This window comes from Pelodiscus sinensis, chromosome 15, assembly GCF_049634645.1.
Source record: "Pelodiscus sinensis isolate JC-2024 chromosome 15, ASM4963464v1, whole genome shotgun sequence".
In the NCBI taxonomy this organism is placed as follows: Eukaryota; Metazoa; Chordata; order Testudines; family Trionychidae; genus Pelodiscus; species Pelodiscus sinensis.
In genome coordinates, this window is record NC_134725.1 from 38,524,120 (window position 1) to 38,537,880 (window position 13,761).

Here is a 13,761-nt window from a genome sequence, read left to right on the forward strand (position 1 = left end):
TGTGGGGGCTTATAGGAGCTCTGTAACCAGGTGTGCAGTGACATCATCAGGGATAGTGTTCCTGACAGCCAGTAATCCATTTTCATGTGGAATGTTGATGTAAAGAACTCTATCCCTAATGACGCCACTACGTATCTGGTTACAGAGCTCTGAGACTTTGTCTTCATCCACAACTATTTCCAGTTTGGAGGCAATTTATATCTTCAAGTCAACCGCACAACTATGGCTCTTACTACATTTAAAAGGCAGAGGGAGCGTGCGCGATCCAGGACTCAGCAGTTCCGGACCTCAGCAGTCCTGGGCAGCTCTTACTACATTTAAAATGCAGAGCCGTGGCACAGGGTGGCTCCTGTAGCTGGGCTCCCATAGCTGAGTCCTGGCTTGGACCAGCTCCGGGACCGTTGCAGCTCTGCTTCCCCTAGATCTCCCTGCTGCCCTGTGCACTGTTGAAACAGTTCTGGGGTGAGGGGTGGAGGACCAGCTTTTAAGCTGGCTCCCCCCAGCACCGGCTCATGCTTTCCCCTATCCTTGCTGCTCTGATAGAGGCAGCAAGGGGAGGGGTTGCGAGTACAGGTGACCTCTGCACTTACGACCTAATTGGTTCCTGGAGAACTGTAGTAAGTTGAATCCTTATTGCCCATAGGGGCAATGTTATGAATGGGGATTCCGTTCCTGGCCCGTTTAGCCTCCTGGGAGTTATAGTCTCCTGGAGCCAGTGGTGCAAATGGCGCAGCACAAATGGCTCCCTGATGTGTCCAGCGACTGTGCTGGGCAGTAAGTGGCCCCATGGCTTCCGGAGCAGGGCGGCAGTAAATCTGGGGGGTCATAGGTCAGGCAATCGTAAGTTGGGGGTTGCCTGTAGTCAAGTAGTGACTTGACTACTTGAGTAGATGCTTACATCTCTAGCTTACGTAGAAAAGCAACATTATGAAAGTGTTTAATGTGATACAGAAATAGAATAAATGCACTGTTTGAGGAGGCTCATCCTATTTGCTTTTATATGGTAAGTGGGAGAGTGGTGGATATTTTCCTGAAGAGATCGTGAGTGAAAACAAAAATCTAATAGTCATAGCATATAGGCTTTATGGCTTTTTTTTGCTAGGGATTATTGGTGATTTTAATTCTAAAACTACACAATTGAATGTTGAAAGATTCCTGTTCATGTTTCTAAATTAATGTCTCTTCTTATTTTGAATTTTCAATTTGTCTAATTATGTTTCATGTTAACAGCATGCTTTTAAGTTGTGTTAGCATTTCTGTTATAATTCTGATTGTAAGTAACTTAAAAATTACTTTGTTGTAAGTTGCAACAAGGTATTTTATTTTGAAAAAGGAAGGAAATGTATTTAAAGGTTGCTTAACTCAAAATATTTAATTAAAATATAATTTGGTAATCAGCTATTAGTTAAGTCTCAACTCTGCATTGAGAATAAAACTGAAAACATATTTAAATTGAATCTGATCCTTTGGTCAGCCTGTTTTCTGGAAAAGAGAAAAAAGAAACTTTTGTGCTCTCAAAGGAGTTGTGTATTGTTGCTTTACAGAGAAGGACAAATACTGCTTTGATATCAGAGCTAATATCAGATCAACTTTACAGGTTTTTTTTGTTTACATTCTTTTCCATGTAAAATTAGCATTCTTCTGTACCATACGATTTTCCCATCTTTTCACCATGAGCTACATAAATATTTCATAGTTAATTCTGGAAATTCTATCAGTTGTTTTCTATTGTTCAAAGATAAACAAAGTTTTAAATAATAAGATGTATTTGTGATTACTCCACTCTCTTATTTAATGAGGACATGAAGAATGTTAAAAAGAAACAAGTTTGAACATAAAGACTGTTACCTTTGGATCTCACATTTGAAACTTCTAGAAATTAGAAGACTTTTCTAGTAAAATGTTTGTGATTTAAAGAGGCTGATTTTGTCTCTGACTGAGACAATACTGCCATCACGTTGAGGTGCTCAGGAACTAGGAAAACTTATGAGTTGCCAAGCTACAGGGCCAACTGTAGCCTTTGCTGCCATCTATTGCTATAATAAAGAAACTAGTTTCAAACATAGTTATGCACTGTAGTATACCACATTAGGGTTTCAAGTATCAGAGGGCTAGTCGTGTGAGTCTGAATCTGCAAAAGCGGCGAGGAGTCCTGTGGCACCTTATAGACTAACCAAAGTATTGGGGCATAAGCTTTCGTAGGCAAAGACCCACTTCGTCAGATGCATGTAGTGGAAATATCCAGAGGCAGGTATAAATATGCAGGCCATGTTACCAAATTTAACAGATTCAGAGGAGCTATGGAAACTAGCTCTCCGGACAGTTACATAGTAACTGGGCTCATCCGCTACGGGATGGTATCTCAGGTGCGAGGTGTCCACCAGTATCTAATCACCTGGAGATTGTTTATCTCAGAGGGTGTCGCACCAATAAAAACTTAACACGATAATTAAATTTGAACCACAAGACTATATTATTTACAACAAATTTAACAGTATACAGGCAGTCCCCGACTTACGTGGATCCGACTTACGTCGGATCCCTAGATACGAACGGGGTGAGGCAACTCCCGCACATGCGCAGCAGCATTCCCGGGGCTCGCTCACCTGGGTCCTAGGATCCTCCTCCTCCTCGGGCCGGCTCCGACTGGGGTCCCGCAGAGCTGCCGGGCAGAGGAAAAGTGCCTCCCCACGCCCGCTGCCCCCCCCACTCCCCTGCCAGCAACAGGCTGCCCCCTCCCCTGAGCAACAGGCTGCCGAACAGCAGACAAAAGCAGCCTCTCCGCCCCTCCTCCCCCTATACATGCTGGGCTCCCTGGGCAAACAAAGACTCCACCAAAACAAACAAAGTGCTGGCCTCATTGTGTTAGCAAAAAAAGGACCCTCCTCCTAGAACCCTGGGTGGTGTGTGGAAATAAAGCTATTAGCTCAAAGCACGGTGCAGAGCTGTTTAGTCCTGAGTTTGTCACAGGGACAGAAATAGATGTGAAATCTTCTGAACAGGGGAACAGACAGCAAAACAAACATTAGAGGGGAGTTAACCTTTCCCTATGCTATCCAAAACTAAAAAAAATGTTTGGCTAGAGTTTCCCCTACAATATGTACCAGTTCCGACTTACATACAAATTCAACTTAAGAACAAACCTACAGTCCCTATCTTGTACGTAACCCGGGGACTGCCTGTATACCTCGATTAAACTTATAGGGGGCAGTCCCCTTTTATACTACATGGACCTTGAGAGGCAGTCCCTCCAAGGTCCCTATACCTACTTACAGAGTCTATCGGTGCTCGGACGATGGTGGTGGTGCTAGCGACCTCGAGCCGTTGGTCCATTAGGTCCTCAGGTGAGGAACAGCTAGGCGTCCCTCGGCGGACGATCCTGACGCTTGGTGACCTTCTAGCCTTTGGCTGTTTTAGAGCCTCAGGCGAGGAACTACCAAGGAGATCCCTCGAAGTGTAGATTGAGTGCGGCGGCGGTTGGTTCATCTTCCATGAAGCCTCTGGCCTTCGGCTCCTCTTCTCCGCACTTCGGAGCAGCAGGATCGGTGGTAGTAGACTCTGTTCCTATTCTAAGCTATTCTAAAATAAAACCTAAACTAATCGCGACGCACCCGCCGAACAGACTCGAAGACGGCCGAAATGCTTCAAACCGACACTGCCTGCCGGACAGACATGAAGATGATATCTAAATCTAATCTAAAACCTATGCTAACTAAGCTAATTTAAGCCTAAATGGTAGGATAGCATGAGCCTTCCGCCCAGCTATGCCTAAAAGACTAATTAGACCTCTCTCATACCAAAACCTAGGACAAAGACTTGGACCTCATTCACTCCCTAGCCTAGCCTAAGACCTAAGACCCGACGGAACCCAACGAACCCGGAGCAGCCCGACGCAACAACAGCTGCTGCGTGGCAGAGGCTTAAATAGCCTGGGTTCGTGAATATTCATGAGTTCCGTGGTTTAAACTGATTGGTTGCAGGATGATGCTTCTTTAAACTGATTGGATAACAGCTCAGAAAACAAATACAGGTGATTGGTTATTAAAGGATGCTATATTAGCATAGTTTTAAATTAATTGGTTGACACATCATACCACACATCCCATTATATTCAAATCTTAACAGGTAACTGGCATACCTGTGGGACGTGTGGTACGTGACATAAACCAGACCAGTGATGGATGCCAGATAATAGAATTCACTCAGAATGGAGTTTTGGCAGCCATTTTGAGAAATCACCTTTACAGATATAAGACAGTTGATTGACATATATCAAATATACTGGGCATACAGACTTTTCTTGATCTTTACACAGTTCTCTTTTCCCAAGGGTGCACAAGTTACATTACACTCTTCCTTACACAGTGGTTACAGTTATATTCAATCATATGGTTACATAACTTGTTGCTACATAATCATTTGCAACATTGATAACACATGGGCATTGAGGTTAGTTACATAATTCTGGGTTACAGCCAGAATCAGGATGGATCCAATCAGGGACGATGAGGCCCACTTCTAGTAGCTGATCTGGAGATGTGAATACCAAGAGAGGAGAAGCTGCTTTTGTAGTTAGCAAGCCATTCACAGTCTTTGTTTAATCCTGATTTGATTGTGTCAAACTTGAAGATGAACTGTAGCTCAGCAGTTTCTCTTTGAAGTCTGGTCCTGAAGTTTTTTTGCTGCAGGATGGCTACCTTTAGATCTGCATTTGTGTGTCCAGGGAGATTGAAGTGTTCCCCTACAGGTTTTTATATGTTGCCATGCCTAATATCTGATTTGTGTCCATTTATTCTTTTACGTAGGGACTCTCCAGTTTGGCCGATGTATATAGCAGAGGGGCATTGTTGGCACATGATGGCATATATTACATTAGTAGATGTGCAGGAGAATGAACCAGTGATGGTATGGCTGATCTGGTTAGGTCCTGTGATGGTGCTGCTGGTGTATATATGTGGGCAGAGTTGGCACCGAGATTTGTTGCATGGATTGGTTCCTGAGTTAGAGTTATTATGGTGTGGTATATAGTTGCTGGTGAGAATATGCTTCAGGTTGGCGGGTTGTCTGTGGGTGAGAACTGGCCTGCCTCCCAAGGCCTGTGAAAGTAAGGGATCATTGTCCAGGATGGGTTGTAGATCACTAATGATGCGTTGGAGAGGTTTTAGCTGAGGACTATAGGTGATGGCCAGTGGTGTTCTGTTGGTTTCTTTCTTGGGTTTGTCTATAAGGTGCCACAGGACTCCTCGCCACATTAAGGTTTGTTCCATTACCTGTGACATGAGTCAAATAATTATTTTGTGTTAATTGTTCTTGTTCTTAAAACTGTTTGCTAGCGTCCATTCAGATTGGAGTGCGAAACTCTCTTTGATGTTAAAAGCAGTTAGATATTTGTCCGTGGGAGAATACACCCTCCTCAGTGCTGCTGCTGTAGATTGATATAGTAGTCTTAGCTTTCTACACTACAAATCAGGCTTTTCTTTTTCTGCTTGATGCATCTTTAGGAGCTGCCTTTCTCTTGATCTCTCGCTCTCCTGTGCCTTTCTCATGGGCATAAAGTGATAATCTAAATACATTAGCAGCATTGCAATTAGTTTCAGAGGCCAGGTTAAACTTCAGTCATATTTTAGCAGCACTGTTAATTAAATTACTCAGTTCCTTGGTTCTCAGTTTTTCATCTGGTGTTACATTTTTATGAGGTTTTGTCTCCATTGAAGTCAGTAGCAAAATAGGTTTGACTTCAGTGTGATTAAAATTGGCCCATGTGTCAGATAAAATGAGTAAATAAAGTAGATGTGCTAGTCTGGGGTTTGTGGTGTTACTTTAGCACAGAGTTGGGCAAAATATGGCCCGTGGGCTGGATGAAGTCCACCAAGCCAGCAGATCTGGCCCGCGAACACAGCAAAGAGCCCAGACAGCCCTGCTTACCTCGCCCTACCTGCTCAGAAAAGTGGCTGCCATGACCATTTCTCTTTCACAACTGAGCCCGGATTTGAAAGGGGGAAGGCTTCATGTGCTGCTCTTGCCCCCCACATGGTCCCATTGGTTGGTTCTGGCCAAAGGGAGCTGCCCGTTTGAATAACAGGCAGCACACGAAGAACCACAACCCTCTTTTCTCCGGCTCTTAGGTATTCACATATACACATGACCCCCCGCAACCTGTGCCAGGGCGGGGCAGTCCAGTAGGCAGGCTGCCTCAGAAATGTGACGGGCTGCTGGCTAGGAGTGACCCATGTAAGTTTCCTGACCAGAGCCTGCGTCTGGCACTCCAACTCCTCCCATCCCCAATGCTCTGCTCCCCTGCTCCCCATAATCCAAACTTTCTGCTCCCCCATCCCCTCCTAGATCTGGCACCTCAAACACTGCCCCAGATCACAATCCTTTTCTGCCCTAAGTCACAACCCAAACACCTGCACCCCCTAATGCATCCCAGTCTCCTGGCCCAGGTCCCTATCCAAACCCCTGTGTCCCTTCCTGTACCCTAATACCCTGCCTCAGGTCATAACCCCCTCCTGCTCTAGATCACATCCTAAACTTCTGCACCCCAATGCTTTCTCTTAGGTCACAGCCCAAACCCCTGTACTCCAGTCCAGTGCCCCAGATCACAACCACTTTTTTTTAACCAAACTCCCTTTCAGACCCCACACTCCCTCCTGCACCCCAATACCTTACCCCAAGCGCCCTTTTGCACCCAACAGCCATCTCAGACTAGGGATGTAATAGTGTAGTCGATTAACTGATAAGCAAAAGCTTACAGGTTAATGCTATAGACTACACTCATTTCCCTCTTCCTGCCAGTAAATTATTAGCAGGCTGTCCAGCAGCTTGGCTAAGAGGTGGCTCACACTGGGTCCAGGATCTACCCCTGTTTCAGCTTTGCATTTCAAATGTATTAAGAGCTGGGTGGGCAGACAGCCCAGTTCAGTTCTGGCTTGCGCCAGGTCTGGGAGCTCAGACCCGCCCTAGACAGAGACTGCTGCCACCCCACGCTGCTGCCTCTTTCTCAGAAGCAGCAGCACAAGGCAACAGTTAACCGGTCCGTGAGGAGATCTGGTTTTTAAACTGGCTCCTCTCATAGACCAGTTCCCACCTGGCACCCCCGCTGCTGCCTCTGATACAGTGGATGCCGACCCCACCCCAAGGGGACTATAGAATAGTCAATTAACTGATGAAATCTCATGAGGCTTATCAACTATTCAGTTAACTAATATTTAACATCTCTATCTCAGACCCCACACCTCCTCCATTAGTATTATAGGAGAGTGCAGCCCTTGACCACTTACAAAATTCTTGGAGTGCCCCCCCATCATAAATTATTGCCCACCTCTGTTGAAGCATGACTTTAACAACTATAACTGACACACAACCTTGAGACTCAAAGCTGTGAAGTTGAATATAATTCCCAGGGTTCATTCCCCATGATGATCAAATTGGCTTTCTGTTAGCCTTGACCAGTATACACCTAGTGAAACTCAGTAAGATTCCTTATGTTATATCTTTGGTCTTCATATTACACTTTAAAAAATGCTAATTAGGATACTTAAAATTTTCAGAAGTCCTTAAATTAACTTTGGCATCTGTCCCAATGTCTTTCATTGAAAGTAAGTTCTTAAGTTGCTAGAAAATGGACTGTAGGCTAAGTCATACTTTTGAAAATTTCAGAATAATTTAGGTAACTGGAAACTGAATTAAACTGGGGGCAAACACTGTTCTCTACTTCAGTCTCCTATGACAGTGGTTCCTAACCTTTTTTATAGCGGGGACCAGCAAACCCATTTACAAACTTTTGGTAGACAGGTAACATTTAATTTGCATATTTGCATGTTCATTATTCAAATAATGATTATGGAAACATGCAAATATAATGTTGCCAGTTCACCAAAAGCCCTGGCCCCCAGATCTCTCTCTCCCTCCCCGGCTAGTCCTAACCCCTAGAGCTCCCCCACTCCTTCACAACACCCCAGTGCCAGCCACTGACCCCAGAGTCTCCTGCACCTACTTCCCTCATGCCAGCCTCCCAACCTCAGAGCCCTGCAGTGCTACGTCCTGTCCCTTAGAGCTCCCCACCACCAGACCCCCCCCAGTGAAACCTCCTGTTTCCAGAACCCCACTGCACCCAACTCCCCCAGAGCTCCTCCCAGTGCCAGCCCCCAGTCTCCAATATTAACCCCATCCCCAGAGCCCCCCCAGTGCCAGCCCTGCCTCCATAGCCTCTCCACTACTAGCCCTGCCCCTCCAGAGCCCTGTGGTGCCAATTCCCCACCCTGGATGCCCCAGTGTCCCACAGTGTTAGCCTCCTGTCTCTTAGAGCCCTCCCCCCACCCCTTAGAGCTCTCTAGTACTAGCCCCACTGCTAAAAATCCCCAGTGCCTGGCTCCCCACCCCTCCCAACCCTGGGCTGCCTCCCAGCTGCCAGTCGAGTGCTGCTGCCCAGGCTGTGGCTCCTCTAAGGTTTTCGTGCTGGGCTCTGCATGGCCCTCCTGACATGCAGCAAAGCATTCTTTCACATATGGGAGGAGACCCTTCCCCTGCTTGGCACTGGTTGGCTGAGTGGCAGGACAGTACACGACTCTCTCATTAGCCATGGTGGGAGCAGGTGTGCCGCAGCCCCCAGAGCCACTGTGGCCAAGCAGCCAAAAGTCTGCGGCCTGCGACCAGAGGTAGGGAACCACTGTTCTATGAAGATTAAGTTCTGTTCTTTCTCAAGAGAATTAACTCATTTTAATTTAGTGCTGATTCATCTAGTTATAAATGTGCATTTTTTTCTATTTCTATATTAATTGCTGCTGGAGCTTGATCCTGGGGTGTTGGAGAATTTTCTTCTATATAAGTATTTTTGGTATTGTGTGTAATAATGTGTGAACTGTACTATAAATCTGTGGATCCTTTAAACAAATTTTTTAAAGCAAGCTGTTATTTTTATCTGTGTTTTCATTAGGGATATAAAATCCCATTTAATTGTCTAATTGGTTAAACATATTGTTCAGCTAGTTTGCTGATTAAAGGGGAGACAAGTGGAGAAGGGGGTTGCTCCGCCACTAGGCTGAAATGCCTCTCCCTCCCAGGCAGCTCCAGTCCTATTGGTTAACATTAACTGGTAAGTTTTCATGTGAGCTATTTTTATTGTTATCCTGGATTTGCTGGATCACTAAAGCTAGCTGATCCCCTTCTAAACTCTTTCTGTGGTTACAAATGGAAAAGCCTTAGTCCACTGTATAATGTGGAAAGATTGTCTTTTCACTATCTCTAATAAAAATTGTGGTAATCCACAATTAACTGTTCTTTCTATGTTCTTGTCTTTTTGTTATTTTATATATTTGCACTCCTTAACTGTGTTCTTTTTGTAAAACAACCTCTCCCCCACTAGTTACATAAACTAATACTGCACTTGAAAGAGGGTGAAAAAAAAGAGTGAAGATACTTTGTACAGACCCATTAAAGATGTTAACTAACTATTCCAAATGTGCTGTACTACTTTCAAGCCAATCATATCAAAGCAGTGTATGGACTTTCCAACCCAGCCAAATAAAGTTTCTTTAATTGAACAAAAAAATGTTGCCAATATAGAAATTGCGAGGCTATCATAGATTTATAAAAAATCATGCCCTCTAGAAATGTATACACATCCTAAAGCTGTTCTATGGCTTTGGGATAGAACTAAAGAAAAAATAAGTTACTTTCCCTTGCCAGTGACTTCCATTGCAAACCAGAGAGCTTTAAAGACAGGGAAAGCCATGAAATAGAAACTGCTAGCCAGCTATTTAGCAACTAATCTTTTCTAACATATTTAGAGGTCAGAACCAGTTTTAATTGTCTACTCTTCCATGATACAATACAGTCAAGTCAGATATTATGCTCCTCATATTTTCTAAAAAGCTGCTTTAAACATCTGCAAGCCAGGAATTGGTGTGGTGACTCTCAGAGCAGGTACGTGAACTTCACAGGAAGAACAGCAGCTCAGTCTGCTCAACATCACAGCAGAGTTGGCAAACTCTCCTGCCTGACAATGGCAAGAATCCCTCCTGCCTTAATCTGCTCTGGTCTGGTTCCTGGTCCATGGTCAGTTCCAGACATGCTCCAATTCCCCCTGGACTCCTGATTCTGGTTGTGACCCCTGGCTCTGATCATTAACCCTAACCATCTCTATCATAGTTTCTGACAATGGTAGCATTTATACATTTAGGAAATAGAAAAACTTATAAGTAATTTATATCAATTTCCAGACAACTTTCCTACTCCCCAAAAAAGTTCATATATGATATAATGGGGAAAGAACTTATATAGAAAAATGGCCTTACAGGAATGGCATTTGACCTGGTAAAGAGGACCAGCTCCTCAATCTGTAGCACAATACAATTTTTTAAGATACTGTTTCAATAGTCTTGTGCCACTCAGATGCACCAGACTGGCAACATTATAAATTATCATCATGAGCAAAAATAACCTAATGCTGTGGCATGCTGTCTGGAGTGGCTCACAACTGAGTGCTACTCTTAGTTCAGACTGTTGGGGAAACGGGACAGACACTGCCCAAGTGATGGTATATTCTATAATTAGATTTCACCAAATCAGCAACAAATATTAGCCATACCATAGCCATGGACAGTCCCTTTAAGCTCTCCAGCCTATATAACCACCCAGACAAATTGGACTTTATGATGAAATGTTATTAAAACCAAAAATCACCACATATTAGGTTACTCCCAGCCCCAAAGGGCCAATCACTTACCTCAAGTCAGTGGATGCCTGTGATCTTACTTCAAGAACTTTGTTGGTGTAGCCAATTCTTCAGTAAAGAAACAAAAGATGTATTCGATATGAAAAGAAATAAGAATTATGGGGATGAAATCAGGTAAATAATATATTAACAGATGAGTCCAAGTGTGGAAGCCCAAAATAGTAACAAAGATGTAGTAATCTGTCAGTTTTCCATAAATCTCTCAGAGTTACCTAGAATGGCTCTAAGAATCTCTGTCTAGTTGCTCAGTATTCCTCTCTGGTAGAATCCATCAGCCCAGAGATATAGGATTATTCCCTTAAATCAGCAGTTATAGATTCTGATCCCTGATGAAGAATGTCCCTTTAGTCTTTGACCTCAGGTACCCACCTTAGTGACCACTTGCTTTGAAATTAGCATGTTTGCTAAAGTCCTTAAGCCCTTTAGTATTCACAAAATTTCTTTGATGAGTAATTTAGTTAGTGATATATGTTATGCAATTGTTTGCCATTATATTACTATAAAACTAGATAAGTGAAAGCAATACAGGTAACATTTATTGGTTTTCAGGAAGTTTACACACCAAATAAATTATCCTCTTAATAGTTGTAGCCAGACAGGAACCCCCCTATAACATCCATTTTTGCTTGCCTGGAGCATATAGGGCACACAGAGCAGAAGGCCCAGGCTGCTGTGACCGTGAATGGCTGTAAACAGAGATACGCCAATTGCTGACCAAGAGGCTGCTGAGGAGTGCCCTTGGCTTAATCCCATATTGATACGAACACACAGCTGTCCGTGGGGGGAGGAATCTCTCGCCCAGTAAAAAATGTCTAGTACTCACAATTTAGTTATCTCTCTTGCAAGTGTAAATTAACTTGAAACTTGCTTGTAAGAACTGGTGTCACAAAAACAGACCAGTACAATTTGGCATCTTAGATAAGAGAGAGGATACGGGGCCCCAGGGGTATAAAGATGAGTCCAGCAGCACATTTACTCTGAGTGTCTACCATCTATCTGCTGGTCGGGTTAGGTGTTTGACCTCCCGAGGTTCCAAGGGGACGCCCACCTCGTATTCGTCTTTCCTGGGAATTGAGGGACTGGCCCTGGCTTGACCCGCTGGAGTTGAGAGGCACAGAAGGGGGTAAAAATTGTACCTGGATGTGGTCCTTTGTCTTAAGTGTACACATAGACTTAGAGCTCGTTAAAGATTAAGCTGTCACTTGGTACCATTATTTCTATTTTCTATCTTTATTTTCTTTGTAACCATTTTTAAGATCTATATTTGCTAGCAGTTAAGAAAGAGAGCAATAGCCATTGTAACCATATGCTTTTATAAGTCTTTTTAATAAACCTGTATCTGTTTAAGTTTTTAACCTGACTCCTTCAGTTGCTATAACAGAACCAAGCACAATTTAAAAGAACTTCAGCCAGTCATAAGGGACAGGTATAGGAAGAGCTTGGGCGTTTGGATTTGTGTCACTCCCAGGTGATAGATCCGTTGGGGCATCTCTCAGTCTTTCCTAGACTGCCTGCTGCGAAGGGATCTTGTATTCTAGCAGCTAAACTCTGAGATGTAATAGGCTCTTCCTATAGGCCCAGGGCATTTGTCAGTTTGTTGGCTGCCTTCTGCGACGGGACCCCGGTCCTAGCAGTAAAGTCACGGATGTTAAACCTCTTCTCAGCACACACACACACACACTGCCCTGACCGTCAGCTGACAATAGTAACACACACCTTTGATTTAAGGTTAAGTAAGTACAGGATATAGACATATGAAAGCAATACAGTCAACATCTCTATTGATTTTTATTAGCATACCAGTGAATTAGTTTGAATACATACTACTCTCAGTATTATTATGATATTCACAAACAAGTGAACTGGCATATTGCTTTTATATGAGTTGGTCTGTCAGCGTCACAACCTGTTCAACTATACCTTAGTATTTCATCACTATATCTGTCATTGTTTATGATTTCAGTGAGTACTAAGTGTATGTAAGGAAAAAGACATTGGTTGCTAAAATGAGCTGAAAGCATGCACATTTACAGCTCTAAAAGTCTTGATGATAATTACAGAAATCAGTTATGGTAATAGAGATCTGCGTTAAGCTAAGTAAAAAGATAGTTCCGGGTAGCAGAGATCAGCTCAGGCATACATAAAAACAATATGCTTGAACACTGCTGGTGAGAAATCACTATGTTCAACATCATATCTTGGAAATCAGATCATAAGACAGATTGCAGTTGTTATGTTTTCAAGTCTTTACAAGTGTTTTTGAAAATAATGTTATATGTCGTTTATGAAATGTATTTGAAATATTGGGTACAAATGATCTAAGCATTAGTAGTTTAGAAAAGGGCGGCTCACCTTTTTATTACTATAAAATTTAGTTTAGATTGTTTAAAATGGAAAATATATCTAATTTCCTTCATTTGTGGAAAACTCAGAGATGGATTTTATTCAAGGTTTCTGAAAAAAAATCACCTTTGGTCAGAGACCAGGCATGAAAAATTCCAGTGTATAATGTGAATATTTTACTGGTTGAACCTCTCTAGTTTGGTGCCCTCAGGATCTGACTCGTGTTGAACCAGAGAATTTGCCGGGCCACGGGAGGTCAATATTGTCTAGCAGCATTATCAATACTTCTGTTACTGGGCTGTTAGAAGAGACATTTAGGGATAAAATTAGAACTAAATAACAGCACAGAACACTGTCGGCCTGTCTGCTCAGCAGGGCTAATGCCGAAATAAGCTATTCAACTTGAGCTACGTCAATTACATAGCTTAAATTGAAATAGCTTATTTCGGCTTTTGGTGCTGTATACTCAGCAGGAAGTCCAAGAAAGAGCACTCTTCCTCTGACTTCCCTTACTCCTTGTGAAATGAGGGTTACAGGAATTGGAATAAGAAGTCCTCCAGCTTAACATTATTTTGACATTATGTTGAAATAACTGTTTGTAGTGTAGACACAGACTATGTTATTTTGGAATAACGTCAATTATTCTGAAATAACACTGCTATGTAGGTGTACTCTGAGACGGC

The 13,761-nt window shown here is 43.2% G+C and overlaps 1 protein-coding gene across 8 annotated transcripts in view; it reads left to right on the top strand.

Annotated features, from left to right (window-relative positions):
* GRK3 (G protein-coupled receptor kinase 3) overlaps positions 1 to 13,761 on the top strand; it is a 196,940-nt gene that overhangs the window by 78,089 nt on the left and 105,090 nt on the right. The gene's annotated exons all lie outside the window — the stretch shown is intronic.